General features: G+C 57.9%; 2 non-coding genes and 8 pseudogenes across 2 annotated transcripts; all 10 read left to right on the top strand.

The window, feature by feature from the left end:
* Positions 1–2690: 2690 nt before the first annotated feature.
* LOC146715955 (5S ribosomal RNA) lies at positions 2691–2809 on the top strand (annotated as a pseudogene).
* Positions 2810–4103: 1294 nt separating this feature from the next.
* On the top strand, positions 4104–4222 carry LOC146715956 (5S ribosomal RNA). Its single transcript, XR_014919626.1, has one exon. It is a non-coding gene; the product is annotated as a 5S ribosomal RNA (ribosomal RNA).
* A 699-nt stretch (positions 4223–4921) lies between these two features.
* Positions 4922–5040, top strand: LOC146715957 (5S ribosomal RNA; annotated as a pseudogene).
* Positions 5041–8074: 3034 nt separating this feature from the next.
* Positions 8075–8193, top strand: LOC146715958 (5S ribosomal RNA; annotated as a pseudogene).
* A 1438-nt stretch (positions 8194–9631) lies between these two features.
* LOC146715959 (5S ribosomal RNA) lies at positions 9632–9750 on the top strand (annotated as a pseudogene).
* Positions 9751–11048: 1298 nt separating this feature from the next.
* Positions 11049–11167, top strand: LOC146715960 (5S ribosomal RNA). Its single transcript, XR_014919627.1, has one exon. It is a non-coding gene; the product is annotated as a 5S ribosomal RNA (ribosomal RNA).
* Positions 11168–12141: 974 nt separating this feature from the next.
* On the top strand, positions 12142–12260 carry LOC146715961 (5S ribosomal RNA; annotated as a pseudogene).
* Positions 12261–14338: 2078 nt separating this feature from the next.
* LOC146715962 (5S ribosomal RNA) lies at positions 14339–14457 on the top strand (annotated as a pseudogene).
* A 1055-nt stretch (positions 14458–15512) lies between these two features.
* Positions 15513–15631, top strand: LOC146715963 (5S ribosomal RNA; annotated as a pseudogene).
* A 2078-nt stretch (positions 15632–17709) lies between these two features.
* Positions 17710–17828, top strand: LOC146715964 (5S ribosomal RNA; annotated as a pseudogene).
* The last annotated feature ends 437 nt before the right edge of the window (positions 17829–18265 follow it).

An 18265-nucleotide genomic window follows, 5' to 3' on the forward strand; every position in this document is an offset into this window, starting at 1 on the left:
TGCTGGCTGAGGCCACCTACACCACACCAGGGCCTTAGTTGCTATTGAGGCCAATTACACCACACCAGGGTATGTGGCTCTTGCTCAGGCCACTTACACCACACCAGGGCCTTAGTTGCTATTGAGGCCAATTACACCACACCAGGGCCTGTGGCACTGGCTGAGGCCACTTACACCACACCAGGGCCTGTGGCTGCTGGCTGAGGCCACCTACACCACACCAGGGCCTGTGGCTGCTGGCTGAGGCCACTTACAACACACCAGGGCCTGTGGCTCTTGCTCAGGCCACTCACATCACACCAGGCCCTGCGCTTCTGGCCGAGGCCATCTTCACCAAACCAGGCCCTGTGCTGCTAGCTGAGGCGACTTACACCACATCAGGGCCTGTGGCTCTGGCTGAGGCCACTTACACCACACCAGGGCCTGTGGCTGCTGGCTGAGGCCACATACACCACACCAGGGCCTTAGTTGCTATTGAGGCCAATTACACCACACCAGGGTCTGTGGCTCTTGCTCAGGCCACTCACATCACACCAGGCCCTGCGCTTCTGGCCACTTACACCACACCAGGGCCTGTGGCTGCTGGCTGAGGCCACTTACACCATACCAGGGCCTGTGGCTGTTGGCTGAGGCCACTTACACCACACCAGGGCCTTAGTTGCTATTGAGGCCACTTACACCACACCAGGGCCTGTGGCTCTGGCTGAGGCCACTTACACCACACCAGGGCCTTATTTGCTATTCAGGCCAGTTACACCACACCAGGGCCTGTGGCTCTGGCTCAGGCCACTTACACCACACCAGGGCCTTAGTTGCTATTGAGGCCACTTACACCACACCAGGGCCTGTGGCTGCTGGCTGAGGCCACCTACACCACACCAGGGCCCTTTTGCTGCTGGCTGAGGCCACTTACACCACACCAGTGCCTGTGGCTTCTGGCTGAGGCCACTTACACCACACCAGGGCCTGTGGCTGCTGGCTGAGGCCACTTACACCACACCAGGGCCTGTGGCTCTTGCTCAGGCCACTCACATCACACCAGGCCCTGCGCTTCTGGCCGAGGCCATCTTCACCAAACCAGGCCCTGTGGTTCTTGCTCAGGCCACTTACACCACACCAGGGCCTTATTTGCTATTGAGGCCACTTACACCACACCAGGGCCTGTGGCACTTGCTCAGGCCACTTACACCACACCAGGGCCTGTGGCACTTGCTCAGGCCACTTACACCACACCAGGGCCTGTGGCTGCTGGCTGAGGCCACTTACACCACACCAGGGCCTGTGGCTCTTGCTCAGGCCACTTACACCACACCAGGGCCTGAGTGACCGGCTGGGGCCACTTACACCACATCAGGGCCTGTGGCTCTGGCTGAGGCCACTTACACCACACCAGGGCCTTAGTTGCTATTGAGGCCAATTACACCACACCATGGTCTGTGGCTCTTGCTCAGGCCACTTACACCACACCAGGGCCTGTGGCACTGGCCGAGGCCACTTACACCACACCAGGGCCTGTGGCTGCTGGCTGAGGCCACTTACACCACACAAGGGCTTGTGGCTGCTGGCTGAGGCCACCTACACCACACCAGGGCCTGTGGCTGCTGGCTGAGGCCACCTACACCACACCAGGGCCTGTGGCTCTTGCTCAGGCCACTTACACCACACCAGGGCCTGTGGCTCTTGCTCAGGCCACTTACACCACACCAGGGCCTGTGGCTCTTGCTGAGGCCACTCATATCACACCAGGCCCTGTGCTTCTGGCTGAGGCCACTTAGACCACACCAGGGCCTGTGGCTGCTGGCTGAGGCCACTTACACCACACCAGGGCCTGTGGCTGCTGGCTGAGGCCATCTACACCACACCAGGGCCTGTGGCTGCTGGCTGAGGCGACTTACACCACACCAGGGCCCTTTTGCTGCTGGCTGAGGCCACTTACACCACACCAGTGCCTGTGGCTTCTGGCTGAGGCGACTTACACCACACCAGGGCCTGTGGCTGCTGGCTGAGGCCACTTACACCACACCAGGGCCTGTGGCTCTTGCTCAGGCCACTCACATCACACCAGGCCCTGCGCTTCTGGCCGAGGCCATCTTCACCAAACCAGGCCCTGTGGCTCTTGCTCAGGCCACTTACACCACACCAGGGCCTGTGGCTCTGGCTTAGGCCACTTACACCACACCAGGGCCTGTGGCACTTGCTCAGGCCACTTACACCACACCAGGGCCTGTGGCTGCTGGCTGAGGCCACTTACACCACACCAGGGCCTGTGGCTCTTACTCAGGCCACTTACACCACACCAGGGCCTGTGGCACTGGCTGAGGCCACTTAGACCACACCAGGGCCTGTGGCTGCTGGCTGAGGCCACTTACACCACACCAGGGCCTGTGGCTGCTGGCTGAGGCCACTTACACCAAACCAGGGCCTGTGGCTGCTTGCTGAGGCCATCTTCACCAAACCAGGCCCTGTGCTGCTTGCTGTGGCCATGTAAAACACACCAGGTCCTGTGCTGGTTCTTGAGGCCATCTTCAACAATCCAGGGCCTGTGCTGTTGGATAAATGCCAAACTGAGCCTTTGGGTTAGGGTATTATGCAAACATGCAGGTATGGTTATAGGATTGTCTTCGTAACTTCAGGTACTTGCCACCTAATCACTTGAATCCATAAATTGAGACATTGTGCTGGAGCCAGCAGCTTTCGGCCATACCACCGTGAGCACGCCCGACCTCGTCTGATCTCGGAAGCTAAGCAGGGCTGGGCTTGGTTAGTACTTGGATGGGAGACTGCCTGGGAATACCTGGTGCTGTAAGCCTTTCATTTTCATGTCATTGAACCGCTTTTGATCCAGAGAAGGGGTGTATTAAAAGACCAAAAGCAGCTCCCCATTAATGAGGGCACATTAACGACATTGCTTTTGGCTGTTTTCCAATGTCTTGTGCTGCTAGCTGATGCCACTTACACCACACCAGGGCCTGTGGCTGCTGGCTGAGGCCACTTACACCACACCAGGGCCTGTGGCTGCTGGCTGAGGCCACCTACACCACACCAGGGCCTTAGTTGCTATTGAGGCCAATTACACCACACCAGGGTCTGTGGCTCTTGCTCAGGCCACTTACACCACACCAGGGCCTGTGGCACTGGCTGAGGCCACTTACACCACACCAGGGCCTGTGGCTGCTAGCTGATGCCACCTACACCACACCAGGGCCTGAGTGACCGGCTGGGGCCACTTACACCACATCAGGGCCTGTTGCTCTGGCTGAGGCCACTTACACCACACCAGGGCCTGTGGCTGCTGGCTGAGGCCACCTACACCACACCAGGGCCTTAGTTGCTATTGATGCCACTTACACCACACCAGGGCCTGTGGCTGCTGGCTGAGGCCACCTACACCACACCAGGGCCCTTTTGCTGCTGGCTGAGGCCACTTACACCACACCAGTGCATGTGGCTCCTGGCTGAGGCCACTTACACCACACCAGGGCCTGTGGCTGCTGAATGAGGCCACTTACACCACACCAGGGCCTGTGGCTCTTGCTCAGGCCACTCACATCACACCAGGCCCTGCGCTTCTGGCCGAGGCCATCTTCACCAAACCAGGCCCTGTGGTTCTTGCTCAGGCCACTTACACCACACCAGGGCCTTATTTGCTATTGAGGCCACTTACACCACACCAGGGCCTGTGGCTCTGGCTTAGGCCACTTACACCACACCAGGGCCTGTGGCACTGGCTGAGGCCACTTAGACCACACCAGGGCCTGTGGCTGCTGGCTGAGGCCACTCACACCACACCAGGGCCTGTGGCTGCTAGCTGAGGCCACTTACACCAAACCAGGGCCTGTGGCTGCCTGCTGAGGCCATCTTCACCAAACCAGGCCCTGTGCTGCTTGCTGTGGCCATGTAAAACACACCAGGTCCTGTGCTGGTTCTTGAGGCCATCTTCAACAATCCAGGGCCTGTGCTGTTGGATAAATGCCAAACTGAGCCTTTTGGTTAGGGTATTATGCAAACATGCAGGTATGGTTATAGGATTGTCTTCGTAACTTCAGGTACTTGCCACCTAATCACTTGAATCCATAAATTGAGACATTGTGCTGGGGCCAGCAGCTTACGGCCATACCACCCTGAGCACGCCCGACCTCGTCTGATCTCGGAAGCTAAGCAGGGCTGGGCTTGGTTAGTACTTGGATGGGAGACTGCCTGGGAATACCTGGTGCTGTAAGCCTTTCATTTTCATGTCATTGAACCGCTTTTGATCCAGAGAAGGGGTGTATTAAAAGACCAGAAGCAGCTCCCCATTAATGAGGGCACATTAACGACATTGCTTTTGGCTGTTTTCCAATGTCTTGTGCTGCTAGCTGATGCCACCTACACCACACCAGGGCCTGAGTGACCGGCTGGGGCCACTTACACCACATCAGGGCCTGTTGCTCTGGCTGAGGCCACTTACACCACACCAGGGCCTGTGGCTGCTGGCTGAGGCCACCTACACCACACCAGGGCCTTAGTTGCTATTGAGGCCAATTACACCACACCAGGGTATGTGGCTCTTGCTCAGGCCACTTAGACCACACCAGGGCCTTAGTTGCTATTGAGGCCAATTACACCACACCAGGGCCTGTGGCTCTTGCTCAGGCCACTCACATCACACCAGGCCCTGCGCTTCTGGCCGAGGCCATCTTCACCAAACCAGGCCCTGTGCTGCTAGCTGTGGCCATGTACAACACACCAGGCCCTGTGCTGGTTCCTGAGGCCATCTTCAACAATCCAGGGCCTGTGCTGTTGGATAAATGCTAAACTGAGCCTTTGGGTTAGGGTATTATGCAAACATGAAGGTAGGGTTATAGGATTGTCTTCGTAACTTCAGGTACTTGCCACCTAATCACCTGAATCCATAAATTGAGACATTGTGCTGGGCCCAGCAGCTTACGGCCATACCACCCTGAGCACGCCCGACCTCGTCTGATCTCGGAAGCTGAGCAGGGCTGGGCTTGGTTAGTACTTGGATAGGAGACTGCCTGGGAATACCTGGTGCTGTAAGCCTTTCATTTTAATGTCATTGAACCGCTTTTGATCCAGAGAAGGGGTGTATTAAAAGACCAAAAGCAGCTGCCCATTAATGAGGGCACATTAACGACATTGCTTTTGGCTGTTTTCCAATGTCTTGTGCTGCTAGCTGATGCCACCTACACCACACCAGGGCCTGAGTGACCGGCTGGGGCCACTTACACCACATCAGGGCCTGTGGCTCTGGCTGAGGCCACTTACACCACACCAGGGCCTGTGGCTGCTGGCTGAGGCCACTTACACCACACCAGGGCATTAGTTGCTATTGAGGCCAATTACACCACACCAGGGTATGTGGCTCTTGCTCAGGCCACTTACACCACACCAGGGCCTGTGGCTGCTGGCTGAGGCCACCTACACCACACCAGGGCCTGTGGCTGCTGGCTGAGGCGACTTATACCACACCAGGGCCCTTTTGCTGCTGGCTGAGGCCACTTACACCACACCAGTGCCTGTGGCTTCTGTCTGAGGCGACTTACACCACACCAGGGCCTGTGGCTGCTGGCTGAGGCCAATTATACCACACCAGGGTCTGTGGCTCTTGCTCAGGCCACTTACACCACACCAGGGCCTGTGGCACTGGCTGAGGCCACTTACACCACACCAGGGCCTGTGGCTGCTGGCTGAAGCCACTTACACCACAACAGGGCCTGTGGCTGCTGGCTGAGGCCACTTACACCACACCAGGGCCTGTGGCTGCTGGCTGAGGCCACCTACACCACACCAGGGCCTGTGGCTGCTGGCTGAGGCGACTTACACCACACCAGGGCCCTTTTGCTGCTGGCTGAGGCCACTTACACCACACCAGTGCCTGTGGCTTCTGGCTGAGGCGACTTACACCACACCAGGGCCTGTGGCTGCTGGCTGATGCCACCTACACCACACCAGGGCCTGAGTGACCGGCTGGGGCCACTTACACCACATCAGGGCCTGTGGCTGCTGGCTGAGGCCAGTTACACCACACCAGAGCCTGTGGCTGCTGGCTGAAGCCACTTACACCACACCAGGGCCTTAGTTGCTATTGAGGCCACTTACACCACACCAGGGCCTGTGGCTGCTGGCTGAGGCCACCTACACCACACCAGGGCCTGTGGCTGCTGGCTGAGGCCACTTACACCACACCAGGGCCTGTGGCTGCTGGCTGAAGCCACTTACACCACACCAGGGCCTTAGTTGCTATTGAGGCCACTTACACCACACCAGGGCCTGTGGCTGCTGGCTGAGGCCACCTACACCACACCAGGGCCCTTTTGCTGCTGGCTGAGGCCACTTACACCACACCAGTGCCTGTGGCTTCTGGCTGAGGCCACTTACACCACACCAGGGCCTGTGGCTGCTGGCTGAGGCCACTTACACCACACCAGGGCCTGTGGCTCTTGCTCAGGCCACTCACATCACACCAGGCCCTGCGCTTCTGGCCGAGGCCATCTTCACCAAACCAGGCCCTGTGGTTCTTGCTCAGGCCACTTACACCACACCAGGGCCTTATTTGCTATTGAGGCCACTTACACCACACCAGGGTCTGTGGCTCTTGCTCAGGCCACTTACACCACACCAGGGCCTGTGGCTCTTGCTCATTCCACTTACACCACACCAGGGCCTGTGGCTGCTGGCTGAGGCCACCTACACCACACCAGGGCATTAGTTGCTATTGAGGCCAATTACACCACACCAGGGTCTGTGGCTCTTGCTCAGGCCACTTACACCACACCAGGGCCTGTGGCTCTTGCTCAGGCCACTTACACCACACCAGGGCCTGTGGCACTGGCTGAGGCCACTTACACCACACCAGGGCCTGTGGCTGCTGGCTGAGGCCACTTAGACCACACCAGGGCCTGAGTGACCGGCTGTGGCCACTTACACCACACCAGGGCCTGTGGCTGCTGGCTGAGGCCAGTTACACCACACCAGAGCCTGTGGCTGCTGGCTGAAGCCACTTACACCACACCAGGGCCTTAGTTGCTATTGAGGCCACTTACACCACACCAGGGCCTGTGGCTGCTGGCTGAGGCCACCTACACCACACCAGGGCCTGTGGCTGCTGGCTGAGGCCACTTACACCACACCAGGGCCTGTGGCTGCTGGCTGAAGCCACTTACACCACACCAGGGCCTTAGTTGCTATTGAGGCCACTTACACCACACCAGGGCCTGTGGCTGCTGGCTGAGGCCACCTACACCACACCAGGGCCCTTTTGCTGCTGGCTGAGGCCACTTACACCACACCAGTGCCTGTGGCTTCTGGCTGAGGCCAATTACACCACACCAGGGCCTGTGGCTGCTGGCTGAGGCCACTTACACCACACCAGGGCCTGTGGCTCTTGCTCAGGCCACTCACATCACACCAGGCCCTGCGCTTCTGGCCGAGGCCATCTTCACCAAACCAGGCCCTGTGGTTCTTGCTCAGGCCACTTACACCACACCAGGGCCTTATTTGCTATTGAGGCCACTTACACCACACCAGGGCCTGTGGCTCTTGCTTAGGCCACTTACACCACACCAGGGCCTGTGGCACTTGCTCAGGCCACTTACACCACACCAGGGCCTGTGGCTGCTGGCTGAGGCCACTTACACCACACCAGGGCCTGTGGCTCTTGCTCAGGCCACTTACACCACACCAGGGCCTGTGGCACTGGCTGAGGCCACTTAGACCACACCAGGGCCTGTGGCTGCTGGCTGAGGCCACTCACACCACACCAGGGCCTGTGGCTGCTAGCTGAGGCCACTTACACCAAACCAGGGCCTGTGGCTGCTTGCTGAGGCCATCTTCACCAAACCAGGCCCTGTGCTGCTTGCTGTGGCCATGTAAAACACACCAGGTCCTTTGCTGGTTCTTGAGGCCATCTTCAACAATCCAGGGCCTGTGCTGTTGGATAAATGCCAAACTGAGCCTTTTGGTTAGGGTATTATGCAAACATGCAGGTATGGTTATAGGATTGTCTTCGTAACTTCAGGTACTTGCCACCTAATCACTTGAATCCATAAATTGAGACATTGTGCTGGGGCCAGCAGCTTACGGCCATACCACCCTGAGCACGCCCGACCTCGTCTGATCTCGGAAGCTAAGCAGGGCTGGGCTTGTTTAGTACTTGGATGGGAGACTTCCTGGCAATACCTGGTGCTGTAAGCCTTGCATTTTCATGTCATTGAACCGCTTTTGATCCAGAGAAGGGGTGTATTAAAAGACCAGAAGCAGCTCCCCATTAATGAGGGCACATTAACGACATTGCTTTTGGCTGTTTTCCAATGTCTTGTGCTGCTAGCTGATGCCACCTACACCACACCAGGGCCTGAGTGACCGGCTTGGGCCACTTACACCACATCAGGGCCTGTTGCTCTGGCTGAGGCCACTTACACCACACCAGGGCCTGTGGCTGCTGGCTGAGGCCACCTACACCACACCAGGGCCTTAGTTGCTATTGAGGCCAATTACACCACACCAGGGTATGTGGCTCTTGCTCAGGCCACTTACACCACACCAGGGCCTTAGTTGCTATTGAGGCCAATTACACCACACCAGGGCCTGTGGCACTGGCTGAGGCCACTTACACCACACCAGGGCCTGTGGCTGCTGGCTGAGGCCACCTACACCACACCAGGGCCTGTGGCTGCTGGCTGAGGCCACTTACAACACACCAGGGCCTGTGGCTCTTGCTCAGGCCACTCACATCACACCAGGCCCTGCGCTTCTGGCCGAGGCCATCTTCACCAAACCAGGCCCTGTGCTGCTAGCTGAGGCGACTTACACCACATCAGGGCCTGTGGCTCTGGCTGAGGCCACTTACACCACACCAGGGCCTGTGGCTGCTGGCTGAGGCCAGTTACACCACACCAGGGCCTGTGGCTGCTGGCTGAGGCCACATACACCACACCAGGGCCTTAGTTGCTATTGAGGCCAATTACACCACACCAGGGTCTGTGGCTCTTGCTCAGGCCACTCACATCACACCAGGCCCTGCGCTTCTGGCCACTTACACCACACCAGGGCCTGTGGCTGCTGGCTGAGGCCACTTACACCATACCAGGGCCTGTGGCTGTTGGCTGAGGCCACTTACACCACACCAGGGCCTTAGTTGCTATTGAGGCCACTTACACCACACCAGGGCCTGTGGCTCTGGCTGAGGCCACTTACACCACACCAGGGCCTTATTTGCTATTCAGGCCAGTTACACCACACCAGGGCCTGTGGCTCTGGCTCAGGCCACTTAAACCACACCAGGGCCTGTGGCTGCTGGCTGATTCCACTTACACCACACCAGGGCCTGTGGCTCTTGCTCAGGCCACTCACATCACACCAGGCCCTGTGCTTCTGGCCGAGGCCATCTTCACCAAACCAGGCCCTGTGCTGCTTGCTGTGGCCATGTACAACACATCAGGCCCTGTGCTGGTTCCTGAGGCCATCTTCAACAATCCAGGGCCTGTGCTGTTGGATAAATGCCAAACTGAGCCTTTGGGTTAGGGTATTATGCAAACATGCAGGTATGGTTATAGCATTGTCTTCGTAACTTCAGGTACTTGCCACCTAATCACTTGAATCCATAAATTGAGACATTGTGCTGGAGCCAGCAGCTTACGGCCATACCACCCTGAGCACGCCTGACCTCGTCTGATCTCGGAAGCTAAGCAGGGCTGGGCTTGGTTAGTACTTGGATGGGAGACTGCCTGGGAATACCTGGTACTGTAAGCCTTTGATTTTCATGTCATTGAACCGCTTTTGATCCAGAGAAGGGGTGTATTAAAAGACCAAAAGCAGCTGCCCATTAATGAGGGCACATTAACGACACTGCTTTTGGCTCTTTTCCAATGTCTTGTGCTGCTAGCTGATGCAACCTACACCACACAAGGGCCTGAGGGACCGGCTGGGGCCACTTACACCACATCAGGGCCTGTGGCTCTGGCTGAGGCCACTTTCACCACACCAGGGCCTGTGGCTGCTGGCTGAGGCCACCTACACCACACCAGGGCATTAGTTGCTATTGAGGCCAATTACACCACACCAGGGTCTGTGGCTCTTGCTCAGGCCACTTACACCACACCAGGGCCTGTGGCTCTTGCTCAGGCCACTTACACCACACCAGGGCCTGTGGCACTGGCTGAGGCCACTTACACCACACCAGGGCCTGTGGCTGCTGGCTGAGGCCACTTACACCACACCAGGGCCTGTGGCTGCTGGCTGAGGCCACTTACACCACACCAGGGCCTGTGGCTGGTGGCTGAGGCCACCTACACCACACCAGGGCCTGTGGCTTCTGTCTGAGGCGACTTACACCACACCAGGGCCTGTGGCTGCTGGCTGAGGCCAATTACACCACACCAGGGTCTGTGGCTCTTGCTCAGGCCACTTACACCACACCAGGGCCTGTGGCACTGGCTGAGGCCACTTACACCACACCAGGGCCTGTGGCTGCTGGCTGAGGCCACTTACACCACACCAGGGCCTGTGGCTGCTGGCTGAGGCCACTTACACCACACCAGGGCCTGTGGCTGCTGGCTGAGGCCACCTACACCACACCAGGGCCTGTGGCTGCTGGCTGAGGCGACTTACACCACACCAGGGCCCTTTTGCTGCTGGCTGAGGCCACTTACACCACACCAGTGCCTGTGGCTTCTGGCTGAGGCGACTTACACCACACCAGGGCCTGTGGCTGCTGGCTGAGGCCACTTACACCACACCAAGGCCTGTGGCTCTTGCTCAGGCCACTCACATCACACCAGGCCCTGCGCTTCTGGCCGAGGCCATCTTCACCAAACCAGGCCCTGTGCTCCTTGCTGTGGCCATGTACAACACACCAGGCCCTGTGCTGGTTCCTGAGGCCATCTTCAACAATCCAGGGCCTGTGCTGTTGGATAAATGCCAAACTGAGCCTTTGGGTTAGGGTATTATGCAAACATGCAGGTATGGTTATAGCATTGTCTTCGTAACTTCAGGTACTTGCCACCTAATCACTTGAATCCATAAATTGAGACATTGTGCTGGAGCCAGCAGCTTACGGCCATACCACCCTGAGCACGCCCGACCTCGTCTGATCTCGGAAGCTAAGCAGGGCTGGGCTTGGTTAGTACTTGGATGGGAGACTGCCTGGGAATACCTGGTGCTGTAAGCCTTTCATTTTCATGTCATTGAACCGCTTTTGATCCAGAGAAGGGGTGTATTAAAAGACCAAAAGCAGCTGCCCATTAATGAGGGCACATTAACGACACTGCTTTTGGCTGTTTTCCAATGTCTTGTGCTGCTAGCTGATGCCACCTACACCACACCAGGGCCTGAGTGACCGGCTGGGGCCACTTACACCACATCAGGGCCTGTGGCTCTGGCTGAGGCCACTTACACCACACCAGGGCCTGTGGCTGCTGGCTGAGGCCAGTTACACCACACCAGAGCCTGTGGCTGCTGGCTGAAGCCACTTACACCACACCAGGGCCTTAGTTGCTATTGAGGCCAGTTACACCACACCAGAGCCTGTGGCTGCTGGCTGAAGCCACTTACACCACACCAGGGCCTTAGTTGCTATTGAGGCCACCTACACCACACCAGGGCCTGAGTGACCGGCTGGGGCCACTTACACCACACCAGGGCCTGTGGCTCTTGCTCAGGCCACTCACATCACACCAGGCCCTGTGCTTCTGGCCGAGGCCATCTTCACCAAACCAGGCCCTGTGGTTCTTGCTCAGGCCACTTACACCACACCAGGGCCTTATTTGCTATTGAGGCCACTTACACCACACCAGGGCCTGTGGCTCTGGCTTAGGCCACTTACACCACACCAGTGCCTGTGGCTTCTGGCTGAGGCGACTTACACCACACCAGGCCCTGCGCTTCTGGCCGAGGCCATCTTCACCAAACCAGGCCCTGTGCTCCTTGCTGTGGCCATGTACAACACACCAGGCCCTGTGCTGGTTCCTGAGGCCATCTTCAACAATCCAGGGCCTGTGCTGTTGGATAAATGCCAAACTGAGCCTTTGGGTTAGGGTATTATGCAAACATGCAGGTATGGTTATAGCATTGTCTTCGTAACTTCAGGTACTTGCCACCTAATCACTTGAATCCATAAATTGAGACATTGTGCTGGAGCCAGCAGCTTACGGCCATACCACCGTGAGCACGCCTGACCTCGTCTGATCTCGGAAGCTAAGCAGGGCTGGGCTTGGTTAGTACTTGGATGGGAGACTGCCTGGGAATACCTGGTGCTGTAAGCCTTTCATTTTCATGTCATTGAACCGCTTTTGATCCAGAGAAGGGGTGTATTAAAAGACCAAAAGCAGCTCCCCATTAATGAGGGCACATTAACGACATTGCTTTTGGCTGTTTTCCAATGTCTTGTGCTGCTAGCTGATGCCACTTACACCACACCAGGGCCTGTGGCTGCTGGCTGAGGCCACTTACACCACACCAGGGCCTGTGGCTGCTGGCTGAGGCCACCTACACCACACCAGGGCCTTAGTTGCTATTGAGGCCAATTACACCACACCAGGGTCTGTGGCTCTTGCTCAGGCCACTTACACCACACCAGGGCCTGTGGCACTGGCTGAGGCCACTTACACCACACCAGGGCCTGTGGCTGCTAGCTGATGCCACCTACACCACACCAGGGCCTGAGTGACCGGCTGGGGCCACTTACACCACATCAGGGCCTGTTGCTCTGGCTGAGGCCACTTACACCACACCAGGGCCTGTGGCTGCTGGCTGAGGCCACCTACACCACACCAGGGCCTTAGTTGCTATTGAGGCCAATTACACCACACCAGGGTATGTGGCTCTTGCTCAGGCCACTTACACCACACCAGGGCCTTAGTTGCTATTGAGGCCAATTACACCACACCAGGGCCTGTGGCACTGGCTGAGGCCACTTACACCACACCAGGGCCTGTGGCTGCTGGCTGAGGCCACTTACACCACACCAGGGCCTGTGGCTGCTGGCTGAGGCCACTTACACCACACCAGGGCCTTAGTTGCTATTGAGGCCAATTACACCACACCATGGTCTGTGGCTCTTGCTCAGGCCACTTACACCACACCAGGGCCTGTGGCACTGGCTGAGGCCACTTACACCACACCAGGGCCTGTGGCTGCTGGCTGAGGCCACTTACACCACATCAGGGCCTGTGGCTCTGGCTGAGGCCACTTACACCACACCAGGGCCTGTGGCTGCTGGCTGAGGCCAGTTACACCACACCAGAGCCTGTGGCTGCTGGCTGAAGCCACTTACACCACACCAGGGCCTTAGTTGCTATTGAGGCCACTTACACCACACCAGGGCCTGTGGCTGCTGGCTGAGGCCACCTACACCACACCAGGGCCTGTGGCTGCTGGCTGAGGCCACTTACACCACACCAGGGCCTGTGGCTGCTGGCTGAAGCCACTTACACCACACCAGGGCCTTAGTTGCTATTGAGGCCACTTACACCACACCAGGGCCTGTGGCTGCTGGCTGAGGCCACCTACACCACACCAGGGCCCTTTTGCTGCTGGCTGAGGCCACTTACACCACACCAGTGCATGTGGCTTCTGGCTGAGGCCACTTACACCACACCAGGGCCTGTGGCTGCTGGCTGAGGCCACTTACACCACACCAGGGCCTGTGGCTCTTGCTCAGGCCACTCACATCACACCAGGCCCTGCGCTTCTGGCCGAGGCCATCTTCACCAAACCAGGCCCTGTGGTTCTTGCTCAGGCCACTTACACCACACCAGGGCCTTATTTGCTATTGAGGCCACTTACACCACACCAGGGCCTGTGGCACTTGCTCAGGCCACTTACACCACACCAGGGCCTGTGGCTGCTGGTTGAGGCCACTTACACCACACCAGGGCCTGTGGCTCTTGCTCAGGCCACTTACACCACACCAGGGCCTGTGGCTGCTGGCTGAGGCCACTTACACCACACCAGGGCCTGTGGCTTCTGGCTGAGGCGACTTACACCACACCAGGCCTGTGGCTGCTGGCTGAGGCCACGTACACCACACCAGGGCCTGTGGCTCTTGCTCAGGCCACTCACATCACACCAGGCCCTGCGCTTCTGGCCGAGGCCATCTTCACCAAACCAGGCCCTGTGCTGCTAGCTGTGGCCATGTACAACACACCAGGCCCTGTGCTGGTTCCTGAGGCCATCTTCAACAATCCAGGGCCTGTGCTGTTGGATAAATGCTAAACTGAGCCTTTGGGTTAGGGTATTATGCAAACATGAAGGTAGGGTTATAGGATTGTCTTCGTAACTTCAGGTACTTGCCACCTAATCACCTGAATCCATAAATTGAGACATTGTGCTGGGGCCAGCAGCTTACGGCCATACCACCCTGAGCACGCCCGACCTCGTCTGATCTCGGAAGCTGAGCAGGGCTGGGCTTGGTTAGTACTTGGATGGGAGCCTGCCTGGGAATACCTGGTGCTGTAAGCCTTTCATTTTCATGTCATTGAACCGCTTTTGATCCAGAGAAGGGGTGTATTAAAAGACCAAAAGCAGCTGCCCATTAATGAGGGCACATTAACGACATTGCTTTTGGCTGTTTTCCAATGTCTTGTGCTGCTAGCTGATGCCACCTACACCACACCAGGGCCTGAGTGACCGGCTGGGGCCACTTACACCACATCAGGGCCTGTGGCTCTGGCTGAGGCCACTTACACCACACCAGGGCCTGTGGCCTCTGGCTGAGGCCACTTACACCACACCAGGGCCTGTGGCTGCTGGCTGAGGCCACTTACACCACACCAGGGCCTTAGTTGCTATTGAGGCCAATTACACCACACCATGGTCTGTGGCTCTTGCTCAGGCCACTTACACCACACCAGGGCCTGTGGCACTGGCTGAGGCCACTTACACCACACCAGGGCCTGTGGCTGCTGGCTGAGGCCACTTACACCACACAAGGGCTTGTGGCTGCTGGCTGAGGCCACCTACACCACACCAGGGCCTGTGGCTGCTGGCTGAGGCCACCTACACCACACCAGGGCCTCTGGCTCTTGCTCAGGCCACTTACACCACACCAGGGCCTGTGGCTCTTGCTCATGCCACTTACACCACACCAGGGCCTGTGGCTCTTGCTCAGGCCACTCATATCACACCAGGGCCTTATTTGCTATTGAGGCCACTTACACCACACCAGGGCCTGTGGCTCTGGCTTAGGCCACTTACACCACACCAGTGCCTGTGGCTTCTGGCTGAGGCGACTTACACCACACCAGGCCCTGCGCTTCTGGCCGAGGCCATCTTCACCAAACCAGGCCCTGTGCTCCTTGCTGTGGCCATGTACAACACACCAGGCCCTGTGCTGGTTCCTGAGGCCATCTTCAACAATCCAGGGCCTGTGCTGTTGGATAAATGCCAAACTGAGCCTTTGGGTTAGGGTATTATGCAAACATGCAGGTATGGTTATAGCATTGTCTTCGTAACTTCAGGTACTTGCCACCTAATCACTTGAATCCATAAATTGAGACATTGTGCTGGAGCCAGCAGCTTACGGCCATACCACCGTGAGCACGCCTGACCTCGTCTGATCTCGGAAGCTAAGCAGGGCTGGGCTTGGTTAGTACTTGGATGGGAGACTGCCTGGGAATACCTGGTGCTGTAAGCCTTTCATTTTCATGTCATTGAACCGCTTTTGATCCAGAGAAGGGGTGTATTAAAAGACCAAAAGCAGCTCCCCATTAATGAGGGCACATTAACGACATTGCTTTTGGCTGTTTTCCAATGTCTTGTGCTGCTAGCTGATGCCACTTACACCACACCAGGGCCTGTGGCTGCTGGCTGAGGCCACTTACACCACACCAGGGCCTGTGGCTGCTGGCTGAGGCCACCTACACCACACCAGGGCCTTAGTTGCTATTGAGGCCAATTACACCACACCAGGGTCTGTGGCTCTTGCTCAGGCCACTTACACCACACCAGGGCCTGTGGCACTGGCTGAGGCCACTTACACCACACCAGGGCCTGTGGCTGCTAGCTGATGCCACCTACACCACACCAGGGCCTGAGTGACCGGCTGGGGCCACTTACACCACATCAGGGCCTGTTGCTCTGGCTGAGGCCACTTACACCACACCAGGGCCTGTGGCTGCTGGCTGAGGCCACCTACACCACACCAGGGCCTTAGTTGCTATTGAGGCCAATTACACCACACCAGGGTATGTGGCTCTTGCTCAGGCCACTTACACCACACCAGGGCCTTAGTTGCTATTGAGGCCAATTACACCACACCAGGGCCTGTGGCACTGGCTGAGGCCACTTACACCACACCAGGGCCTGTGGCTGCTGGCTGAGGCCACTTACACCACACCAGGGCCTGTGGCTGCTGGCTGAGGCCACTTACACCACACCAGGGCCTTAGTTGCTATTGAGGCCAATTACACCACACCATGGTCTGTGGCTCTTGCTCAGGCCACTTACACCACACCAGGGCCTGTGGCACTGGCTGAGGCCACTTACACCACACCAGGGCCTGTGGCTGCTGGCTGAGGCCACTTACACCACATCAGGGCCTGTGGCTCTGGCTGAGGCCACTTACACCACACCAGGGCCTGTGGCTGCTGGCTGAGGCCAGTTACACCACACCAGAGCCTGTGGCTGCTGGCTGAAGCCACTTACACCACACCAGGGCCTTAGTTGCTATTGAGGCCACTTACACCACACCAGGGCCTGTGGCTGCTGGCTGAGGCCACCTACACCACACCAGGGCCTGTGGCTGCTGGCTGAGGCCACTTACACCACACCAGGGCCTGTGGCTGCTGGCTGAAGCCACTTACACCACACCAGGGCCTTAGTTGCTATTGAGGCCACTTACACCACACCAGGGCCTGTGGCTGCTGGCTGAGGCCACCTACACCACACCAGGGCCCTTTTGCTGCTGGCTGAGGCCACTTACACCACACCAGTGCATGTGGCTTCTGGCTGAGGCCACTTACACCACACCAGGGCCTGTGGCTGCTGGCTGAGGCCACTTACACCACACCAGGGCCTGTGGCTCTTGCTCAGGCCACTCACATCACACCAGGCCCTGCGCTTCTGGCCGAGGCCATCTTCACCAAACCAGGCCCTGTGGTTCTTGCTCAGGCCACTTACACCACACCAGGGCCTTATTTGCTATTGAGGCCACTTACACCACACCAGGGCCTGTGGCACTTGCTCAGGCCACTTACACCACACCAGGGCCTGTGGCTGCTGGTTGAGGCCACTTACACCACACCAGGGCCTGTGGCTCTTGCTCAGGCCACTTACACCACACCAGGGCCTGTGGCTGCTGGCTGAGGCCACTTACACCACACCAGGGCCTGTGGCTTCTGGCTGAGGCGACTTACACCACACCAGGCCTGTGGCTGCTGGCTGAGGCCACGTACACCACACCAGGGCCTGTGGCTCTTGCTCAGGCCACTCACATCACACCAGGCCCTGCGCTTCTGGCCGAGGCCATCTTCACCAAACCAGGCCCTGTGCTGCTAGCTGTGGCCATGTACAACACACCAGGCCCTGTGCTGGTTCCTGAGGCCATCTTCAACAATCCAGGGCCTGTGCTGTTGGATAAATGCTAAACTGAGCCTTTGGGTTAGGGTATTATGCAAACATGAAGGTAGGGTTATAGGATTGTCTTCGTAACTTCAGGTACTTGCCACCTAATCACCTGAATCCATAAATTGAGACATTGTGCTGGGGCCAGCAGCTTACGGCCATACCACCCTGAGCACGCCCGACCTCGTCTGATCTCGGAAGCTGAGCAGGGCTGGGCTTGGTTAGTACTTGGATGGGAGCCTGCCTGGGAATACCTGGTGCTGTAAGCCTTTCATTTTCATGTCATTGAACCGCTTTTGATCCAGAGAAGGGGTGTATTAAAAGACCAAAAGCAGCTGCCCATTAATGAGGGCACATTAACGACATTGCTTTTGGCTGTTTTCCAATGTCTTGTGCTGCTAGCTGATGCCACCTACACCACACCAGGGCCTGAGTGACCGGCTGGGGCCACTTACACCACATCAGGGCCTGTGGCTCTGGCTGAGGCCACTTACACCACACCAGGGCCTGTGGCCTCTGGCTGAGGCCACTTACACCACACCAGGGCCTGTGGCTGCTGGCTGAGGCCACTTACACCACACCAGGGCCTTAGTTGCTATTGAGGCCAATTACACCACACCATGGTCTGTGGCTCTTGCTCAGGCCACTTACACCACACCAGGGCCTGTGGCACTGGCTGAGGCCACTTACACCACACCAGGGCCTG

This window comes from Copadichromis virginalis, linkage group LG3 (genome assembly GCF_057382275.1).
Source record: "Copadichromis virginalis isolate Kocher_CV1m ecotype Utaka linkage group LG3, C_Virginalis_male_GT1.1, whole genome shotgun sequence".
Lineage (NCBI taxonomy): Eukaryota > Metazoa > Chordata > Actinopteri > Cichliformes > Cichlidae > Copadichromis > Copadichromis virginalis.